The following is an 8,144-nucleotide window of genomic DNA, read 5'->3' as shown; positions in this document are numbered from 1 at the left end:
ATAGCATCTGTTTGGGTAGTTGCATGAACTAGAAACTGGACAGGGCAGTGCCCGTCACCTGGGGAATGGACACACAAGTTATGCTTATGAATGGGATGGAATATTGTGCTGAGACAAATAATGAAGATGACGGCTTCAGAGAAACCTAGAAGACCTTTATGAACTGATGCTGAGTTAAGTGAACAGGACCAGAAGAACAATTTCTACAAGAGTCACATTATAAAGACAAACAGCTGGGAAGGATAAAGGAATTCTGATCGAAGAAATAACCTACCATGGCTCCAGAAGGCTCATGATGAAACATGCTGCCTACATTGTGACAGAGGACGGGTTGGATCAAGAGGGAAGATCAAGATAGGCTTTGGTTTTTATTGGACACAGTCAATGCTATGAAATTTGTTTTCCTTGACTATACATGTTTGTAACAGAGACCTTGTTTTTCTTTCATTTTCAATTGTGTGAGGGAAGGGAAAGAAGGCAGATTTTATTGATTAAAAATTAACTTTAAAAAAAGGAAGAAAGAAGAGAGAAAGAAAGAAAGGAAGAAAGAAAGAAAGGAAGGAAGGAAGGAAGGAAGGAAGGAAGGAAGGAAGGAAGGAAGAAAAAGAAACAAAGAAAGAGGAAGGGAAGAAGAAGAAAAGAAGAGAAGGAGGAAGGAAGAAAGGAAGGGAGGGAAGAAGGAATGAAGAAGAAAGAAAGAGAAGGAGGAAGGAAGAAAAAAGGAAAAAAGGGAGGGAAGGAGGAAGGAAGAAAGAAGCAAAGAAAAAAAAGAGAGGTTTTTTTTTTGGCAAAAATACTGGAGCAGTTTGTCATTTCCTTCTCCAGCTCATTTTACAAATGAGGAAATTGAGACAAATAGGCTTAAGGGACCTGTCCAGGGTCACACAGTGTTTGAAGTCAAATTGGTACTCAGATCCTGGCTGGCATTCTCTCTCTTGCACCACCTAGCTGCCTTTTGTTGTACTAAACTCTTTGTTTATAGAATTTTTTGTGAGTCAATTAGGGCTAAGTAACTTGCCCAGGATCACAAAGCTAGGAAATATTAAGTGTCTAAATCCAGATTTGAACTCGGGTCCTCCTGACTCCAGGGCTGGTGCTCTAGCCACTGTACTATCTAGCTACCTCCCTCCTAGAACTTTGTTAAACATTTCCTGCCCACATTTCTTTTTTTTTTTTTTTTTTTTAATCAAAGTTCTTGGCAAAAGGTATAATTTATATCCTATTTCTGAATTAAAGCTATTAAACACATGTCCATATCCCCCAAAAGAGAAAGACATGGATCTAGCATTATTATTTAATTTGTAATCAACTCTTCCATTAACAAGCATTTATTAAGTATCTACTATTTGCCAGACTCTGTGGCCATACAAAGACAGAAATGAACCCGTCTCAGACAAGGGAGATGATTATAAATCTGTAGCTATATACAAATCCAATTCTCAAATTTTGTGACACGCGAGACAGTTCAAAACATTAAAAGAAACATTCATGTGTAACAAGTATTGTAAGCAAGAGAGCTATGAAGCGTTGTCTCTGGACTCCCCTATGTGGTTGGGGTGTACTTCCCTCTATGATCGCTTTGTGGTCTTCTGTCAATCTTCTTAGCCGTTACCTAGAGTAACTCCCACCCACAAGATCCCATAGCTGTGAGGTCCTTTACCCAGCCTAACTTCCTCCCCAACCCCCTCTCCTGGTGTGACTGATGATACCTGGGACTGAACTGTCTTCCTTAGGCTGCTACCACCCCATCCCCATCCATTTGTTCTTACAAGTGTAGTTATGGCCCCATAAACATTTACTGAGATTATTGATGATCTCAATTCTCTTCCTTCCTACTAACTCCTCTGCTGCCCACAAACATTTCCAAATCTCCCCTTCTTTCAAAAAAGTCTGGCTTGGAAAATGTGGAAAACATAAAGACACATGCATTGTTGGTGGAGTTGAAAGCTGGTCTAACCATTCTGGAGAACAAGTAGGAACTATACCCAAAAGGCTATAAAAACCTGAATATTCTTTTACCTAACAATGTACTACTGGGGTCTATTTTTCAATGAGATCTAAGAAGATAGAAAAACATCTATTTCTACAAAGATATTTATAGCCACTCTTTTTGTAGTAGCAAAACATTAGAAATTGAGGGAATGTCCGTTATTCAGGAAATTGCAGTTGAACAAGTTATGGTATTTGATAATGATGAGACATTTGTGTTTTAAGAAATGATGAGCAGGATGGTTTTAGGAATACCTGGGAAGGCTTACACAAACTGATGCAAGAATATGAACAGATGCAAAGTGAAGTGAGAACTGAGAGAACACTGTACGCCATCACAACGATCAACTGTGAAAGATTCAGTTACTCTGATCAGACAATGACGCAAGACAATTCCTAAGGACTCATCAGGAAAAACTCTATCCACCTCCTGAAGGACTCAGCAGTATGATTTCACATGGATAATTAACATCACGTTGTTTGTCTTCTCAATGGGAAGAGGCAGGAGAGCAGGAGAGAATTTGGAACTCAAAAAAAAAATTTAAACGAATATTAAAATAAGTTAATAATAAAATTTTAAAATAAAAGTAAAACCTCAGGTTTTCACCTCATACATCTTATATGAGCTGATGCAAAGTAACTGAAAAGAACCAGCTCATTCTTTGTACAGAGTAGCCACAATATCATTCATGCTGAACTGTGAAAGACTTGGCTGTTTGGCTCAATACAATAAATAATGCATGACAAATCCAAAGGACTCGCAATATAAAAATATTATGTATCTCCACAGAAAGAACCGATGAATTCTGAGTGCAGATTGAAGCAACCTTTTGTGATTTCCTTATTTTTCTTGGATTTGGGGGATTTTAAACAACAAATGGAAATTTGTTTTACGTGTATAACCAGTGTCATATTTCCTGTCTAAACCTTCTACGATCTAACTTCCAGCATCTTTTCAAAACTAAAAATCTCTCTCCAAAGTCACCACCGATCTCTTAATTGCCAGATTCGATGCCCTTTTCTCAGTCCTAGCTTTCCTGATCTCTTTTCAGCCTTTGACACTGATCAGTCTCCCTGCTTGCCCTTGCCCTTGACCAGAACCTTCTCATTCCCCATCACTAATTCATCCTCATGACTTCCTATTAATTCTGAGTCTTCCCCAGGATGTTGTTCCAGACCCTCTTCTCTTCTTCCTCGGTATTATTTTGCTTGAGGGTTTCACCAACTCCCAGGGATTCAATGATCGTCTCTGGGTAGATGATTCTCAGCTTTCTACAACCAGCCCTAATCTCTCTCCTGAGTTTCAGGCCCACATCTCCAACTGTTTATTGGATGCATCAAATCGGATGACCTGTAGACATTCAAACTCAACCTAACAAAAAAAAAAAATAAAAATAAAAGGAAGGGACACCATAAATAGTGCACCAGGCCCTGGAGTCAGGACTATCTGAGTTCAAACACAGCCTCAGACACTCACTAGCTGTATGACCCTGGATAAATCATTTAATCCCAATTGCGTCCAAAACTAAAACAACAACAACAAAAAGAATTTATTATCTTTCTCTCAAAACTCATCCCTCTCCAGAACTTCCCCACCTCTGTCAATAACATCACCATCCTCCCACTCATCCACAGCCTCAGAAACATCCTCACTCACTTCTCATTTCCAACCAGCTGACAAATCTGTTTCTCCGTCTCTATCTTATCATTCCTTCCCCTTCATTCTCATAGTCACCACCCTAGTTCAGACTTCATCAGCTCCTACCTGGTCTATTACATCAGCTTTTTCATTGTTTTCCCTCATTCACTTTTCCAAGGCATCCTCCACATAATTGCCAAAGTGACTTTCCTGAAGCACACGTCAGATCACATCACTTCCCCAGCTCAATAAAGCCTGTGGCTCCCTAGTGACTCTAGGATCAAATAGCAAGGAAGTTACCCTCTAACTCTGCAGTCCAGTCAAAATGGCTTTTCTCTTATTCCCTACCCACAGTATTTCATCTGCCTGTATACCACTGCCCCTAAGTCCAGAGAGAAGTCCTTCCTCACCTCTGCCTTGTGGGGTCCCCATTTCAAAGCTTCTATACAAAGCCTTTCCTGATCTTTTTCCCTTTTATGAATTCATTTGTGAATATCCTGCACTCTCCCCGGAGAGAATGTAAACACCTTAAGGACAGGGATTGCTTCATTTTTGGCTCTGTCTCCCCATCTCCTAGCACAATGCCGGCACATAGTAGGTGCTTTAATAAATGCTTATTAATGGATTGATGGCGATCTTAGCTACTCATTAAAGCAGCCCCCCAAAGGGCTACCACTCACCCTTGCTGATTTGGTCACCTGCCACTTTCTCTGTATTTTAGTTATAAGAGACATTTATTTTTCATATTCTGGGTGATGGTGAATGGAGATGTCTATCCAACCTGGCCTCCTTGCCTCCCTAACCTCATCGCTTCATCCCGATGGCAATGTAGGAGAAATTTCCAACCTGGCCTCCTTGCCTCCCTCACTTCATCACTTCATCCCAATGGCAAGGAAGGATCTGCTTATCCATACAAGGGCTTTCTGTAAGTTCCAGGAGTGGGTAATGAGCTTTCCTACCCCTAAATGACCATTTCTGGGTTCCACAGGCTTCTTGGAAACTTCAGCACACCCACACCATACATAGGTTAAAAGCAAAATTCCCAGGTGTCTCATCAGGATGCCAGCCCTTACCACAGAATCTGTCTGGGGAGGGAAAAGGGGAGGCCCCAGCGCCTTACTCCTGGCGTCAGCACACTGAGAGCGACCACAAACCTCTTCCGCTCTCCTCCCTCCCTCCCCTCCTGTGACCAAGCCCCTGCAACCAACTCATCTCGAGCCCTGGGAGACTGCAAACCCAGCGTGGTGTCAAGGTAAGGTTCAGGACTGGCACCATCCAGATCCCACCGTTAACCCCACGCTTGAGCCACAGTAGCCCTAGCGGGGGCAAGGTCCCGCCCAGGCTAGGAGGTCCAGCCGGGCCTGTGGCAGGAAAGGACAACCTCTCGCAAAGGGATCTCCCCACAGAGAGTGTCCCCTAGATCAGGGACTTCCCTGATCACCATGACGGCCCTCGGCACCCCGACGAGAGGATTCTCCCTAGGCCCAGGCATTGTCTTCTCTGCATCACTACCCCCAAGAGCTTCCCTGCCCAGCTTGGGCGCTCCCTGAGGGCAGCACCCAGTCCCTGACTTGGAGGTCTTTGGGAAGAGAGGTCATAAACAGAAAGCTCCCTAGACAGGAGCTCTCCTTCACACTCTCTTCCCCCACCCTCCATCTTCTTTCAAGATCTACCAGTACTTGGAAAACAGCTCCCCGCCTCTCAGACAAGCCCCTGCTTGCTGCCTCACCACCCATCCTTGATACACTCGTTCCCCCCTCCTACAAGTGATATCATACATTCATTGCCCCAAGCTTTGGCTCATGTTCCACAAGAAGGTGTGGGGGAACTGTTCCTCATGTAGAAACACAGAATGGGGGGAGTACTTCAAGACAGCTCTTGGATTTGGGGTTCTGGGGGACAGGAACTTGGGACTCTGTATTCCCCTCCCACTCTATGAACTACAGAATGAAAAATGAGCTTGGAGCAAGGTCCAGGAGACAGAGGACCATAGATCTACAGTCAGAATGGACCTCAGAGACCAACATCTAGTCCAACTCCTTAATTCTACCTACAGTGGGGGAAACTGAGGCCCAGGGAGACATAAGTGGCCCAAGAACACACATAGTGACAATTCTACTTTATCACATAGTAAATGAAGCAGAGAATATGGCATGTGCCAGAGAGAAGTTTATCAATCAGTTAGACAATAAGAATCGAATATTTCGCTGGCTTAGTGCTAGGGATACAGGTACAAAAATAAATTCATACTTGCCCTCAAGGAGGTTTTATTCTACCGGGGAGACAACAAAAACACTTAGAAGTATAAACAAAATAAATACAAGGTCTTTTGGAAGAATTGTACAAAATGGTCTTTAAGGGGAGTTTTCAAAGAAACTTGGATTGGTCCAGGTTGGATTCACAATCCAAGTTACGATTGGTCAGATTCACAATCCGAGAGTTACAATTGGTCGGATTCTCAATCTGATTTACAATTGGTCAGATTCACAATCTGAGAGTTACAATTGGTCGGATTCATAATCCGAGTTCCAATTGGTTGGAATCACAATCCTCTTTATTTTCCCATTCCGTATGTCAAAAGGCTTGTGCCCTGTTGCTACCCAGCCTTAATCATTGAATGGGTATACCCTCAGTCAAATTGAGATCTGTTGAAGATCTTAGCTTAAAAAGGTCCACTGCATCCTGGGCCATCTCCGGTCGTCCTGATCTGTATCACTTGCATGTCATGGCATCATTTCCCATGTCATGGTTCTCTTCGAGAAAGAAGGACAAAAAAAACAAAACAAAAACAAAAACAAAAAACAAAAAACCAACAACAGAAAGAATAAAAAAGCAGAGAAGAAGAAGGAGTGAATTCCAGGTAAGGGGGAGAATCAGTGCAAACTACTAAAACTGAGATATCATAGGGGAACCTGAGCAGAAGGGCTAACATAGTCTGGCCATATAGTGTGAGAGCAAAGGGGATGTATGAGAAGGTAGGTTAGGACCACATGTGGCCTTTAAAAAGAGCTATTGCTCCGTGATCCTAGTGACAACAGGAACCCACTGGAGTTAAACCGGGACTTCATGAAAATCACTTTGGCAGCTGTGAGGAGACTAGATTGAAGAAGTGACATAGATGACAGATTTAGAGCGGGAAAGAAGCCATCTAGTCCAATCTCTTTATTTTACAGATGGGGAAACTGCTCAGTTACACAGGTAACTACAGTTACAAAGAGATGGGCGCTTTGACTCAAACCCAATACTCTTTCCCATGCATCATCTAGCCCATTTTACAGGTAGGAAACTAAGGCCCAGAAAAATTACTTACCAGGTCACACATTTTGTAAATGAGAAAGTTGGGATTTAAACCTAAGCCTTTGCCTCCAGAGCTAGTATTCTTTCCAGACTCCCAAATCACCTTCCTTGAGACTTGACACAAGAAAGAAGAGTTGGTTTGGACACATTGGTTTGAGAGTCTGAACCACAGTCATGTCCACATGAGTGGAGGAAGGGAAACTCCTGAGGTAAATGTTAGAGAGCCAGAAACAATCATTAACTGTTCCCTTCCTGGAGGCTCAGTGACTCCAGGCTAGCCTGGCTGACTTCTGACCAAAGGAAAGTTCCATGGAAGTCATGTCACCTGAGCAACGAGGGTCTGGAGGAAGGAAAGATTGTAGACGGACAAAAAAACATGAAAGAGATTGTAACAAGTACCTTTAAAGATCACAGTAACAGGAAAAGCACAGGGTTTCAAACCAGGCAAGATCTGTGTTCAAATGCTACTTTTGACACTTAGTTTCTTTGCTGAACCTCAGGCTCTTTTCCTCTAAAAGTGATAAGCTTGCCCACATGCCCAGCATGGAAACAGGAACAATAATCCAGCATTGAAACCAAGCTGTGTAACTTGACTATATGTTGCAGAGATAACAGCCTACTTGGTGGAGGGAGTTTCCTCACCTGGGAGCTTCCTCCATTGAGGAAATCTAGCCCAGTGGAGGAAAGGGGAGTAAGGGCAGAAAGCCAGCCCACCAGTACCATCTTCACAGGGTTAAGAGGACAATATGAGAAAGCAAACTATCAAATCCTCTATGAATGAATGATTATTATTCTAAGTAAAAACAAAGGAGCTCAAAGGAAAGGGAGGGTGGCTAGGACCAACATCCCCAGGGATGGGATGGTAGGGGGCTCTTCTCACTTGCCAAAGTGAAGTCTGCCCATGATGCAGAAGGGAGGAAATGCCCTAAATGCCCGTTAGTGCCCAGGAACTTGCGATACAACCCTGGGGAAGAGATAGCCTTACTGGAAGGGAAGCTTGTGCTCCTGAGACTGACAAAACAGAAAGTGACCATCTGGAACAATCCCATCACTGGCACCTACTGATCATAATTATTTAAGCTAACAGCAGCTATTTGTACATATAACATCTCATCTAATCCTCACAATCTAATCCTCATGAGAGGTAGGTGCTATTATTAATTGCATTTTACAGATGGGAAAACTAAGTCTGAGAAAGATAAAGTTACTTGCTCAGAGT

Source organism: Sarcophilus harrisii, chromosome 3 (assembly GCF_902635505.1).
Source record: "Sarcophilus harrisii chromosome 3, mSarHar1.11, whole genome shotgun sequence".
NCBI lineage: Eukaryota > Metazoa > Chordata > Mammalia > Dasyuromorphia > Dasyuridae > Sarcophilus > Sarcophilus harrisii.
This window is presented reverse-complemented; position numbering follows the sequence as displayed.